Consider the following 15,646-nt stretch of genomic DNA (forward strand, 5'->3'; position numbering starts at 1 on the left):
TTATATCTTTTTTTTACAAATGCCTGTAACTTTTTGAAAAATCTATCAATTTGAATCATAAAACTAGGCCGATAACTTGTGGAATAGGATTTTTGAGAATCTAAAATAACAAGATGATCGATACAATCAATTTAAGAAAAAGATTTCCTAAAGTTTCAAAATTAAATAAAAAAAACTTCATCAAAAAAGTTTTAGATAATTTGTTGCATTGCATTTTCGAAAAGTACATTTGATAAACACACAATTTCAGGACATGGTTTTGAAATCAGCGAATTTTTGAAAAAATCAAGGAACCTTATTCTATAGAATGCAAAAAAGATAGCAAAGTTTCAGCCAAGTAAAAAATCTAAATTTTCGCAGTATGTTGAGTTGGCACGGGATGCCCCATACATGTCACTAAATATTCTTTGAAATTTTGTACGTTCGGAATACACGATTTTCGCGAAACAAGTCTTTCGTAGTTCTTTTCCACTTGGAAATTCGGTGGGATTCCGTGATTTCGTGTAAAGTTCGTATGCCTACTGATCACGTCGCATAATTCATGGAAGCCTCGCGGAAGCTCGCTATGCAGACAACACCGCAGTAGTCATGAAAAACTTCCACCCTCGGGCAAACAATTTAACTTCCCTCCCGACTCGCTCGATACTCGCAAGGCAAGGCTGGCTGCCAGTACGCGTCCAGGAAATGTTTGTCCCTGAGAAAACGAGCGGGAAATTCATCTTCTGGCACTCTGAGGCCACCTTGTAATATATCTTGGTTGGCTTTCGAGGCGCGACTGGAACGGGAAGCTCCGCCATAAGCTTCAACTGAAACGCAAACAGCCCTGATGCCGAATCAGAAGCGCTCACCCTCCCCGATTTATCTGCATGGCAGACACTGGCAGGCAGCCGTTTCATGATTTATTCCCGAATCCCGAACCAGGAGCAACCCGGGACCTCAAGTTTTAACTATTTTCAACGTCGCGACGCGTTGCGATCCTCGGGTACTCAGGTGACGTTGATAAATACATTCGAATGTAATCCTGATGCGATCCTGTACCGGACCGGGAATCCTTGACCTACTTCTTTAAGCGGTGAAACCAACTCGCTCCGGGATTGTTTCTAAGGAAGAAGTGAATCGAAGTGTAATTCGATTCTCGATTTAGCAAAAGTCTGCAAACTATCCCACGGCTGATGAGGTCAACTTTTCAACCCATCACTTTCACCTACAGTGGAAGAAAAATATGCAATTCAAAATTGCCTCCAACCTTCGTACGAGGTCAAAATATTCCATTGAAATTGTCACCGTGGTAAGTCAAATCATGAATTAAGATTGAGACTTAACACAATTCTGGCTCATTTTAATGTACCTTTTGTTCTCCAACTGAGACGATATATTTCTTATAAATATCTGAGCTTTTCACTCTGCACGGATCAATTGTTATGAAATAACCGAAGGGTCTTTACGTGAAACATGCTTTCGTGTTCGATGTGAGTTGAACGATAAACGCTAAACTGTCTTGGAAAAATTAGCTTCTCGAGCTTTTCTAACGTGTGTTTATTCTTGATGTCTGAAACCCATGAATCATGAAAGGTTCAAGAGCTGTGAATCGTATATTTTTCATGAAACGGTGTCCTGGTAAAACAGTTGAAAATGTTATCGGTGTTTTTATTCATACCTACGTAACGATAACAACAACTCTGAGACAATACACTGTAAAACAAAAAAAAAAAAAATGCAGTGTGGACATCTGTAGACTACATAATAATTTCGTATCAATTTCTACCAGTTATATTTGATAGTGAATTTTAAAACTGGCCATACAAATTGTTTTTCCAGTCAATATTCTTAATTCTCAACATCACCATATCTCACAGTGTACCAAACGGTTTGTATTTCTTTGCTCAAACAGCCCTCAAATTGCAGAGTTTATCCCGCAAATAGATATTGAAATATCGGTAAGCAGGTTATTCACTGTGGAGTGCCGGCAACAATATCGGCTAAACATTTCAATACTTTTCGATATTTCCTTCGGCTCACCCACACGAGCATTACGAATATCCTGTTGATACCCGTGAGAAAGGTTTCGCTGTTCGGGAAATGGAGCGATCCATCCTTGTGGAAATCCTGTCACATCTCTACATCTAACTCGGGGTATATTTATACCGACTTGAAGACGTATAATAGTAGTAGTTCTGCATCGATACTCGAAGCAACGCCAGAATAATACGATGAAAACAATTCCTGACATGGAAAATGACGAACCGTATAAACTCTACGTCGAAACTTTCGATCCCAAATGGATACCGAGACCAGTTTTCTCCCGTGTAGACGATACGATAGACGCGGTTAAAGGGTCGTTGTGACGACCTCGGGTTTATCCGTCGATTTCAAACGTTCGCTGCACTCGCAATCAGCGCGATGCGCTTCGCACCGTGAAGCCATAAGACCGAGGTAGGTAATAGTCGCGGAAGTAAGTACGTCCCTAGTTAGTTTCCAGTAGAGTTCAGGCACCAAGAGCAAAGTGGTGAATCGGTACGCTTGTAACACCGTAGTATTTTACGATCGTAACCTCGACTGTTCGAAGACGAAAAGTTTACAAGCCGGCAAGCAGAGATACCAACGTAGGTGCTTCGCTAAAGACGAAAGATCGACGATGCATTAAGGGGCACAAGGCACAAGGATGTGGGCGGTGGTTTCGCCTAGTTTGCGGATGCCATGAAGGCTGGAAAGGAGCTTAGCAATTTGAGCGCCTGTGGGTGCCCCGGGCAGTGTTACTATGTGTGTTGCTCTTCCCAACCTTTCCCAACCTTCCAGGCCGGCTGCTTTGAGGCCAAACTTGCTATAATGAAACACGCTCTGGGTCTTAGTATTCCGGCTCTCTGGATCTTCCTTCCCGCCCTTCAACCCCTTCTCTGTCGCCCTCGGGCCACCCTTCTTCTGTCATGCTACACCAAACCGGCCACGATTCGATTCACACACCCGCGTATCTACTCAAAGAACCCGAAGTCCGGTTTGAGATTCATTTGTTTATCAGGGGGCAATATTTATTGTCGGTACAACCGAGGATGGTATACCTTATTAGTTTGCATGTAAGCTTTATCCTCACTTCCAACGAAAACTGTTCACTGGAGAAAACTGGTATCGATTGGTTGATGAAAGATGAAGTTGGCTAGGTACTGGTCATAATCCCAAGGTTCCCGAAACCCAATTATGCTCCAGTGGTCAGTAGAATTGTTATTGTTTTACCGGTTGGATTAACAACAATGATGATGAGAGTGACGTAGTTTTGTAAGCTAGCTGTGAAAGATACGATTTACTGAATTCGAAACGAACGTGTTCAAAAATTTTCAATACCATCCGAGAAAAGGTGGGTTCAGGTTAAAATTTCAAACGATCAAAACCGTTCGGAAGTTCGTTCTATTCGGAATTTCAAGCTTTCGAGATTTTGGAGTTCTAATGTCGTTCCCGATTAGTTTTACCATTCGGAACATTAATCCACACCCCAAAATGTTACAGTGTCTACACTTCCTTCCTGCTGGAACGCAAACTTGGAGCATCAGTCATTTAGTTTCCAAAAGATTAGTTTCAATGCTTGCACAACTCTGACTTTATCACAGTCACGATTATGCGTAAAATTGAATCGATAGTTTGTCGTTGACCGAAATGTGTTCCAAGTCGAGGGCGTGGCGTTACGTGAGGCTTCCAGGAAGAACTCCACAAGATTTCAAGTTCACAGATATCTGAAGGGTCTTGGCAAAAGCGATCCCTGCAGCTCAAGTTCGGTTTCGGAAACATCGCTGGTAGGATCTCAACGGTTTCTTTGATGTTGATTTCAATATTTCTGCGATTGAAATATGAGCGAGGTAACTTTGTCCTCGGGAAGAACCCGGCTCGTTGAGGAATTCGATCCACAGCGGATCCGAGTTGTGGATAAAGTGGGGCTGAGGAGTTTGCGGGGTACGTAACTTGTTCAACTCGGCATCTGAAGGACCTGCTTTACTTAGCGGGTCTACTTATCTCCATCGCATTGAAAACCTACTCGGCTCTCATCTCCGTTCAACCGATTATATCGATCATGTCCGATGATTCGATGCAAAGAGCTTCGCTTCAAGGGATATTTTACGTTATAATAAAGGTAGTATATTTTCCATCTTGTTATCCTACATCTGTACGGAAAAATGTCAATCGAAAATACCGAGGTCTGTGACCAAAAAAACTGCACAGATTTTTTATACCGTTTCGTAATAGATTTTTAGTCACTGAAAGCGGGAAAGATACTCAAAAAAATTCCATCACGTCAGGTTTCTTCTCGCGTGAAACTCCCGCTCAACTTGAGATCTGGTGTCCTATTTTTGACTCTGAAAATCTCATGCAAAAATGATTTCTTACTTTCATTTAATATGTATTAAAGTGAGACTTAGGAATAAATACAAACAGGGAAACAGAAAATGAAAAGTGGAAGCATTTTCGGAAAAGTATTAAAGAGAAGTAGAAAAGGTTTCACAGGGCAAAAATAATGAACATGGAATGTCAAGTACATTTCACGAAGAAATTGTTTGTTTAATTTTATAAGAAATATTGTCTAGTTCGTTGTAATGAAATGGTGGTTCTTTTTCAGTATTGTTATGCTTTTTTTTATGCAAACACTTCGTATTTTGCAAAAATACTGCACGTGATGAAGGGAAATGGAAGTCATTTTTGAATTCAGCATACTCGAAAACGTAACGTTCACCAAAAACATCCCATGCAACTAAAATAAGATATTTTTTGCAGACCTGTGTTATTGGTAGCGATTCTAAAACCAATAATAACCCTTTCAAACGGTTGAATATTCATCTTGCCAAGTATCGAGGCTGAACTATTGCACTAAGAGAAATTTTTAGTTCCGGTTACCGCTCAGTTCTTAACTATTTTCAGTTTTTTACCACAATCGAAAAATATAGTTCCAGGTAGAAAATGAAAATCAGTTTTGTAGCTGTTACCGGAAAGTCTAGTATCCGTTACTATTCTTTCTCATTACGATCACTGTTGCTATATTTTCTTGCAACTGTTGCGAAAATTTAACGCTTGTGCAAGAAAAAATTGACGTTTAAGCCTTGTTTAACTGAAAACCTAGAATAAACCTCACAAACTGATTTTGCGTTGCAATAACCAAAAAAGGATCGACGATAGCGCAAAATGTTTAGGCGTACCTCGTTTTTCGTAATCCCAACAATATTCAAACAGTTTTTTTTAACGATTCCTGATTTAATCAATTTTTCTAGTCACTGTAACAAATTAAATTTTTCTCAGTGTAGAGAATATGGTAAATTCAAGACGAGCCCTATGAGGAATAATATGAAATCGAAAAACAGAGAACACTTCATAATTGCGGGAGAGCTAATTGAAATCGATTATTTTTGTGGTGTTGACAGAGAATCGCGAGGGGGATATTCTTGATACGCTTTGCAGTCGTTGATGCGGATAATTGCGGAGATATTGAACTTGGGGGCGTACAAAATTCCCTGTGGGCCTTGTTCAAGCACATTAGCTACCGAGTTTGTGGTGAAATTGCACAGAACCCGCTGCTGTCGCGTTTTATTCTTCACACAAAAAGAATGCCAAGCAGTTTTAGTCAGAGTTTGTCTGGTTCATTTAAAGTTGGAATTGGAATTCATCGCGAAATTGTGCTTATAACAGTTCCACGGATATCAAGATCTAATACAATTGTATAATTAAAATTCTACCGCATAATCTCATGATATCGGTTGCCTGAGAATTTCTGAAATCACAATTTGTGGCTACGTCTACTTATAAATATCGAAACTGATTATATGTGATATATTTTTTTTCACTTTGTTTCGATAATAATTGATTTATTCGTTAATCCTGGAAAATTCAGTCGGTAACGGATCATTGAAAAGAGACTTACGAATTACTGGAGCCATCCAAGACCAGCAGGATCTGAAACTAAAAATGACCCATGAAGCATCGATTTTTTCTCTACAGGAAGGCTGAAAGAAGTGTGAAACCTGTACAAACAACAAAATGTTAATCTTCAATTTTGGTTATCGATTTCCCGGATCACATGAAGCATCTACAGAATTCTTCTAAATCGCAAACACGTCATTAAAATCATCCACAATTTTGCGATGTCAAGTGATCTCGGTTATACAAGATTGGAACGTTTTAAATTGCGAAATTTTTAGTTTTGCTAAACACTTTCAACTTGCCGACACACGCCCTTAAACTTTTAGTGAGGAAGTCGGACTTAGAATTAAATGGAAATCCGATGTTATGGGTGAACAAAAAAATGAGCCCCATAATTTCGAAAAGGAACTTGTCTAAAAATCGCCAGTTCACCAAGTCCAATGAGATTTAGATCATTAATTGGAAAACTTTTCATTACTTCAAATGATTTTGGATATTTCGATAAAGATTGTTAGAATTTGTGGGTGAAATAACAACATCAGTGATTAAATTCATGTAATTAATTGGTGTTTATTCAACTATCGATTATTTCAATGAATATTGTTACAAATGTAGGTACAAAATTTGGTTTCAATGTTTAATTAAAAATGGCGTCAGATCACTGCTACCATTTATAGTAACATGGAAGGATGCCAATAGTCGAGAAAAACATCCCATCAAGCTGTGTAGAGACTCGGACATATCGGCACTGGAAAAATGTGAACGAAACAACAAGATCACACGGTAACGTTGTCAAATGTCCTACGGTTGAGAAAATTCACCTTAATTTACGACGTTGTTGAAAGCTGAGCGTTTCGGTGAACTGTGAAAGTAGCAATGATCGTTTCCATTTTACATTTATACAATTATTCGAAAGTCTGACGTAACGGGCTTTTCTTTACCATAAAAATTGTTCCGATATTTGGTACGCGTTGAAAATAAGGAGCCATAATTTTTTGTGTCTTGCAATTCGTACGATTCCTACCAAATCTTGGCACCTCACGGTGAATTGGCTATATTTGAAGTGAATAATAGTCTGAGGAATATTTGAGTTTCCATTTCTTTTCCTTTTTATGGCAAAAGTAGCACGAGATCCCCGAGGGATTTTCGTAGAACAGACTGCAGGAATGGACATGGTTTTCTTCTAATCTGCTTTATCGATCGAACTCGAGCCGGGTACCAGGAATTTTGCATAATTTATGGAATAATTTTTATATCGTTCACAGTTCTTTTGCATGCGGGAACGCCACGAAGCTGTTATACAGTTGCTTGGGTAAAAATGTCGAAGGATCAGAATATAGACGGGACGTAATAACAAACTTTTAAAAATGTGAAAATCTATTCCGTGGAAATTCGTAATACATAGAATAAAAAGGTGAAATATAGAAAGGTTAAAAGTCAGGGAATCCAAACTTCACAATTGTCACAATGAATAAGAATATCTAACGATTTTATATTTTAATTTTCGACACTGATTTGACTTTTCTACATTTTTACTTTTCTGCAGTACCTATATTTCTATCTGTCATCTTTCTTTTCCATATTTCGGGGCTTCCTACATATTTAACCCTTCAAATCACAGAAGCCACTATAGTGGCAACCTTTTTTTTGATTTGTTTTTGATCATTTTTTTTATATTCCATGTAATATACTAAGTTCTTTTGCATTGTCAGGTAACAAAAAAAAAAAAAAATAAAAAAATAGTAAACCTTTGAGATGATCGAGATTTTTTGTGAATCCATAATTATTTGTAATAATTGTTGTAAATAAACAAACGTAAAAGAAGAAAGAAAAAAAAAACACGTAAATTTGTAAATGTAATTCGTTAACGAAGAAATTTGATAATAAACGTATAGTAAAAATGCTCGGAATTCATTCGTTGACAAAAATTCAGTCCATAGGGATAGTTTTCACCCTCCTTAGGAAACTTATTCTCCGCTTAAAATTGTACTGTCTCAAAATAAATATTTATATGTAAATCTAATTTAAGAACACCGTCTAAAATAATGTTGACAATTCATCCCGTTTTCAACCCATTTTAGGGCTTGTTTTGAATTGTATTAAATTTTTGACATTCGATTTGCATCCAGCGTTGAAAAATACGTAGTAATCGTGTAATTGCACTTGCGTGCAAAAACAAAGGAAAAAAAGAAAAAAAAACTGAATTGCGTGTCCGAAAGGGTTTAATACTGTAAAATGTTTCTATAAGCGGGTTGCGTAAATCTTCTATTTTCTGATCTATCTAAATTTTGCACCCCTGCACGCGAAAAACTAATTACAGAATCGTCTTAAAATAATTCAGTTTCACGCCTACACCGGACATTTCCATTGAATGTCTTTATTTTTCTTATTCCTTATCTCGGACCGTTTCGAGAATTCTCAGCTTATTCTCTTTTGTCTCCCGTAACTGTGTACCAAATGACAAAGCTCGAACAGTGTCATATAATCTCGCATCCAGCGTTACCATCCCTCTGTTCTATCTGCCGTGAACCACGACCACGACCACCAAGGCGCTTCTTTCTTCGTCCGTCAATCGCTCCTCTTGTCGGGAAATGAATTATTCATGATACTGTCAACACAACGGCTCTGCGCCACTTTTATAATATTATGCTTTAAGACCCTGCCGCTGCCGCAAACGAGAAGACTCTCGCCGAGTTGACGGTGGCGCATCGATTTCGAAGGTCTGCGTCGTTGGAAATTTTCCTTGCAAATGTGACACGTTTTCCCAAATTGAACACCGTTTTTCCAGGTAAATTTTTCTCTCGCGTATATCCGTTTCGATTCTACGAAACCTTCCTCGCGAACGATAACGACTTTTTTTTTTCAATGTGAATCACGCGATTCGTTTGGGATGAATTAACACAGCTGTAGCAGTAAAAAAAAAAAAAGAAAAAAAAAACTAACGTGAACAGATGTGCAAAAATTAACGATTTGGTGAAAAAGAAAAGTCTGCTTACCAGAAATATCTGTAAGGCAAAATAGAAGGTGAAACAAAGTGGAAATGAAACGTCGATTCGGTCGGGAAAAATCGATATGACGATTTTTAGTGTTTGAAAGCATAATCGATTAAAAACATCTGTTATTTGGTAAAAATAATTATCGATTCTTTGATAATCGATGTTACATCGTTCGTTCCTGGAAACTAAATAATTAGTGAAGCTGAGCAGAAAAAGGAATCGTTGTATTTCACTTGCTCCATTGATGATTCTCAGAGAATCGATAATCCAGAGGAAAAAAGTGTCGACCCTGAATAAAATTTGAACCTATATTTTATATCGATATGTCACCTTTAATTACAACCTACGCAATTTTTGCTTTCGAAGAATACTGATCAATTTTTAACGATGATAGATGAAAATTGGTCTGTTATTCTGAAAGATTATTGTAATAGCTACGAGTACAAGATATTTTTCGGGGGTTGATTCGCTTAGAAAAATCATCAAATCATTGTGGTCAATATTCAAAAAAAAAAAAAGAATAATAATTACGTGGTTTGATATTGATTTGAATCCACGTTTTTTACCGCATTGTGTGCACTGATTTGAAAAAAAGAGATGAAAAAAAACAACGTACTATTACTTTCTACGAACTCTGTATCGTACAAAGGTGAGGCAAGTAACTGATAATGGAATAATTAATCATGGAGTTCAAATATCAGCCAAAGAGGATTTTTTGATCTTCTATGATAATTGAGACATGGCCTGAAAATTTAAATAGCTCCGCAGGTGGTTGAAGAACCAATTTTCACAAATGAATTTCTCATAAAATATGTAACAGGCAAGTTGGCTTTGATGCTACTTTATCCAACCTCTGACCACCGCGAAATTGATACACTGTATAAATTACATTTTGTCAATCAAAGGATTAAAATTTATGGTGAATTTAGTGGAGCGTTTCAAATTGGCAAGGTCAGAGATCTTGGAGGGTAATTTCAGCTAACAATAAGATATATGTGGGAAAAAATTACGAATTTTAAAGAAAGTTCCTGAACATCCTGAAAATTATTGCTAAACTCTAATACATATGCGTTGATACCTGAAAAAGTGTTTAAATAACATGAATGTAATCAGAATATAATAAGAAATAATCACAATTTGCAACAAAACTTTTTCTAAATTTATCAAAGTTTTTAGAAATCTTTTGAAACTGTGTTCGAATATAGTTGGAAAGATTCTTCAAGAGTCGTGAAACGAATGCAAGAATAACAAAGAATTTTTCTATGTATCATCGGATGAAAAGTTCTTGATCAAGGGTCTTGATTATGTTTCAAATTTGCTAAAAATTTTTCTTCAAGGTATCATAACCGATTTTAGAGTGTGAAACTGACGGTGTTTAAAATCTGCAACCGTTGCATCAATTTGACGACAATTCACTAGTCGAGTTCAATAAATCGCGGCAAGTTAACTCCAAAAGTGTGAGCAGATAGTGTAAAAATTCATGGCTATTATGCTATAGGCAAAAAAACCTGAACATAATACCGGGTAATACGCTGCGCGAGGCAGGTGCTTTTTGGGAAAGAGGAATCTGTGTCAACACGCTTGCATTTGGCCAAAGTAGGTATAGTGCAGCATTGCAACGGATTGGTGCAAGTGCACGGCCAGCAAACTGGCTCGTAATCCATCCATTTCAAATCCAGCTCGCTCTATTGTTACTCGGGTATTTTGCTGAGTTTACAGATTTCAACAATTCACGAAGTCCGTCGCAAGGTGTGAGCATCAGTGCAGATAGAGAAATCTGCATTATCGATAGCGCACTCTTTAACGTTCTCGCTGGATTTGACTTCATTTCTGATTTCGTAGGAGTCATTTTGCAATTACATAAGAATCGTTTTAGAAATATGTAAATAATGGACGAGTTATTTTGTTATTACTTTTTATAGGTTAATATCAATCAAATCATTGTGTCAAGTTAATTTCTTAGGTGAAATGATTTCGTTGTACTGCATTAAATTTTTCTACGCACGAGCTTTAATCTATGTTTCACTTACTGTGGGAGAGAAAAATTTCCAGGTCATCCATCGCGAGGTGTGAGTCATCAACGCAGGTAAGGTTGAGATCTGTATTATCGACAGCGCGCTCTTTAACGTTTCAGCTGAATTTGAATTCATTCCTGCTCTGGTAGGAGTCGTTATTTAATCATAAAAGAATCGTTTATGGAAAGATGTAAATAATGGGAGGCGAACCAAGATTCCAAGCAATTATTTGTCAGAGTGTTTTTGTTACTACTCTTCAAAGGTGAATATAACTTAAATCATTTTGTCGAGTTAATTTATACGGTGAAATCATTTCATTTTAATGCACCAGATTTTTTTACCTACGTGTTCTAATCTATGTCCCACTTACTGTACGAGAAAAAAATTTATTTCCTGGGAAAAAAATCTGAAAAATAATGTTCAAATAGTAATATAAATACGATTAGAGGTGGGTGTAAAAAATTGCTAAGCAATGCGCGTACTTATAACTGTTCGGATCAAGATGCGTTTTCGAAATGACTAAGTGGGGCGTGTTTATTTGATTGAAGAATGGTAACGTTGAAAGAAGAACTGTGAGATTGTGATGCCACTGCGGAATATCACGCGAAGAGATTTACTAGTCGCAATTTCATATAGACGTCGCGTCTTCTTCCACCATAACTCTGAAACTTACGAGAAACTCGCGTTTTCGTTGTCGCTACGTATAAGCGGTGAAAAATACTCAAGAATACTTCAACTTTAGAAAAGTCTCCGTCAGTTAGCCTCGAGTGTCTGCAGGAGAAAAAAGAGCGGATAGAAGTCTGTGAAAGAGGCTCATTCAGATTGATTATAACAGTTGCTCCGTGTTGTTCTGTTTTTTTTTTTTTTTTCATGAGATGTAAAGAATAGAAAATTGACTTCTTGGATAAATATCAAACAATTGTTGTTATAAAATAAAGGTAATTGAACAGTTCTCATGATAACATAGTTCAGAAGTGAAACAACAAAAATCCTCTCGTTAAATTATAAAGTTTAATCATTGACTGTACAATCAGTCGGTACATTTTTGTTTATAACTACGACCAGCAAAACAGGTTCAAACGGTTGCTGTTAATCGTAATCTGGTCGGTTTTTTGTAATTTGTAATACTACGAGTTACATTTCCAACCAATCGGAAATCTTAATTAAACGGGACGAATGAAACGACAGATTTATTTAAGGTTGAATTCTGAACTTGGAATACACTTTGAACTTTGAAACAATTTCAGAGAGAATTTCTCGGGTGAATTTACCTACTTTTGTGCTTGGCAAATGATTCGCTTATAAATATTCTAATGAACGAATATTTTTTCATGCTGACAATGGATAACCGGTGGATTTTAGTATATTTATCTACATCCGCATTAAATAACTCTATGGAGAATATTGTATCTGTTAAATAATTCCGTTTAAATAAAATCCAAATGGATCTGATATAATTTCATCTGATTTACATACGCGTAGAATAAATAATGTGAATGAAGAAATATCGTACAAAACAATACCGTGTCGGATAAATCCGTTTGAAATATAATCGCTCAATCACACCTCTGTGTGAATTTTCAACAACTAGCAATTAAGCTTTCTTGATGAAGTTTAGATAAGAAATTTCACACTGATTTTCAAAACAATTTAGAAAAGCGTAAAAGCAGAACGCAATTTTTTGTACTTTGTTCCGTTCTGAACAAAATAAATCGCATTCTGTAATCGGATTCACCAGGAATTTCTTAATAGTGGAATATTTTTGAAAAGTTCAAACTGTTCAGAGTTCGATTAAAATATGAACTTCCCCATAAAATTCGTATAGAATTTTATATCGATCACCGAACAAAGCAGACCCTGAAGAGTTTATTACAATGGTCAAGATATGAATGAACATACTGCGACTTATGTCTTGTGCTCGAATCATTAATATTTAAGAGGATGCTAAAGTCAGCCTTTACCGACCGAGTAAAATTTAATTTATTCAACTCTTGCCCACCATTACGCATTACTCAGGCAAAAGAAAAAAAAAAAACTGTAATACCGAGTGAAAATATTTAAAAATGTTTTATTCCACGCAACAATAATACCAAGAAATGTGTTTCTGCTATTGAATTAATATTTCTTGCAGGAATAAATTACTTGGCGTTATTTTCACGAGAAAAAAAATTTTTTTTCGGACAGTTTTGTTCAACATTTTCATATTAATGTTGCGTGTCAAAGCTTCGGTAGTAATAAATAGGATGTGAAAGAGATTATCGATCGTATCTGTTTCTAGAATTCGTGCTTGTTGAGGAAAAATTATTGCGGGATAAAATAAAAACTTTGGCATAAAATTACGATGACATTTATACATAAGTAAGCAGCGGCAGTCGAGCGGAACGAAGTTTAGCACTCAACGGAGCTTGAGCAAAGGAATGACGGTTCGCGTCTCTTAATGCGGCGTATTTGTTTTCACATTTTCCGGCCCTTTGCCACAGATGGCCGAAAAGCCGAAAGGCGCGGAGGGACGAAACTTTGTATTCAAATGTAAAAACTTTTGTTACAGAAAATATGAGGAATACAACGTCGCCCAGACACGGAGAAAGGAGAAAATGGAGAAAGGTAGAAGGAAGAAGGAGAGGCGGTGAAAACTGCTCTGCAGGGGGAGTTATATTTCACAAAATTTCGGCAACAACCTCGCGAGAAGTTGGCGAACTAACAAAATTATTTACAATCAGGCGCGAAAAACTTTTTTCTTGGTTTTTTTATTTTTTTTTTTCTCTTTCCTTCATTTTTTCTTCTTTACTGCAGCTTTTTATGCCCGAATTATGCCGAATACGGTACGTATACAGGTTTATATATACATCGCATGAATAGAACGTGTATTTATATGTATATTCCGGTTGATTATGGTATATATTTCTTTCGCAACTGTCAGTTATTCGTTCCGCAACTTGGCAAGAAGGGAATTAAATTCCAACAACCTACACTCACAGCTGCGCGCAGGTATAATAATCGAATGAAGCTAACCATTTTCAGAATACGTTAATAATAATCATCAGACCGTGAAAAGAACCGTTTTTGGAGCACGATGGTTTATTTATATACGTATCACCGCGAATTTTTTGCAAACAGTTGTGAAAAAGCACGCTTGAAGCTCAATTGCGAACAATGGGTGGAATTCTAAATCATCGGATGTCATTCCCGAGAGGTTTCAGCGCATCTGCCCGGGTTTTATTTTTCCCTTCGATCCAACGGCGTGCGGGTGAAACACTAGTATAGTGATTGAACAATTTCACGAGGCACGTTCATTGCCAATTGCCATCGCAACTGTACATTCGGATGAAATTTTTTGATCTCGCAGATCTTTAAGCGATGCAGAATAATCTCGATTACATTGTGCTTATTTCTCTGCGTAATTAATATCTGTTCACAACTTTTCTACCCTAAGGCTGCTTGTCGATGGTGGATAAAAAAAAGTTTTAAGGTTATGTAATACTCCTACATTTACCGACCGAGCAAACTCACTCGTTTTCTTCCTATATTCCTTTGTTTATTTCATATTACCAAAATTCCCCAGATGCCGTCGATAATTAGAATTTCTTTTTTTTTCAATTTGTTAATTCGACTCCGTTTCGAACATATTAGACCGCAATTTGATGTAAAATATTTCGTTCAACACGATGGTAAAGTCATTTTTCATCTGTCGATATCAGTTTTTGAGGAAAACGTAAAAAACCTAAAGTTCTGCTGTTTCTTCGAAACCCCGTACACGCATCTCAAAAACGACTTCAAATTTCAGTTTCTGAGGTTCGAATACTCCTAAACACAAAAATGCACTCACGTCCCGAATATTTTCAACTCTGACCTATTTTGACAGGACTATCGGCATGCACATACTTGCATGCATGCATATTCCTAAACGCGAAAGGTGAGCCGTAAGTCGAAAGGCACACGCACACACACACACACATGTATATATATAGGCGGCTGATTACTTCATGTCGGACGACAATAACGCCCGGAAGTGGGTAGGTATCTCCCTCCCGGGCGGATGCAGTTACGTATAACCTGAGGTCAGACTAGGTCAGGATGTGGAGGTGGAGGTTTCTGCATAGCTGTAACGGAATGTGTAAGGGAGGGGGTAGGGCGTAGAAACGGGGCCCGAGAGAGTTCGAGCGAGAGAAGAGAGGGAACTGCTCCCTGCCCAGAAGCTACCCTATCAGCTTATTAAGTCGCTACTAGCAGCCACGGCAGCAGCCAACAGCCAACAGCCAGCACCCAGCAGGCGGCATACTGCAGGCAGAAAGCTATCCTATAATTTCCCGGGTTATATTGTAGTTTAGAGGGTACTAAACCCTCAGGCAAGTGGATAAGGCGAGGCGCCGCGGGCAGAAGTGGCGTTCGAGATGCGGTGGACGGGGGATGATAAAGACGGAGGGATGAATTGTTCGCGTACCTACTTTAAAGTTTAGAAATATTTTCTTCAAATAAGGTTTATCAAATTAATGGACATTCTCTTTCGCATTTAGATCGTCTAACGATTCGAATATACCCGCCAAATGGTCACAACGAGAGCTGACGAGAGTTTGACCCATGGAGTGGGAGACGTGATGAGTTTCTTCACCAACTTCAACTGATCTTCATAACAAGCGGGTCTCTTGGCCAATGACTCTCTTGAAGGACAAGGTACGGAAGTTCCAGTCTTGGTAACAGAACATCGGATACCGGAGATCGATTAACGTGGTACAAACAGCAATA

At 37.6% G+C, this 15,646-nt stretch overlaps 1 protein-coding gene across 15 annotated transcripts in view; it reads right to left on the reverse strand.

The window, feature by feature from the left end:
- Positions 1-15,646, reverse strand: part of LOC107219944 (leucine-rich repeat-containing protein 24) — a 132,401-nt gene that overhangs the window by 34,673 nt on the left and 82,082 nt on the right. For 10 of the 15 annotated variants that reach the window (XR_006905292.1, XM_046745141.1, XM_046745148.1 and 7 more), the window contains one exon: positions 5,894-5,931. The exons of 3 other annotated variants lie outside the window; for them this stretch is intronic. The gene's annotated coding sequence lies outside the window, so the exon portion shown is untranslated. The remainder of the gene's footprint in view (positions 1-5,893; positions 5,932-15,646) is intronic. 2 more of the 15 variants (XM_046745139.1, XM_046745142.1) reach the window with 1 other exon arrangement.

The sequence above is a fragment of the Neodiprion lecontei genome, chromosome 7 (assembly GCF_021901455.1).
Source record: "Neodiprion lecontei isolate iyNeoLeco1 chromosome 7, iyNeoLeco1.1, whole genome shotgun sequence".
Taxonomy (NCBI): domain Eukaryota; kingdom Metazoa; phylum Arthropoda; class Insecta; order Hymenoptera; family Diprionidae; genus Neodiprion; species Neodiprion lecontei.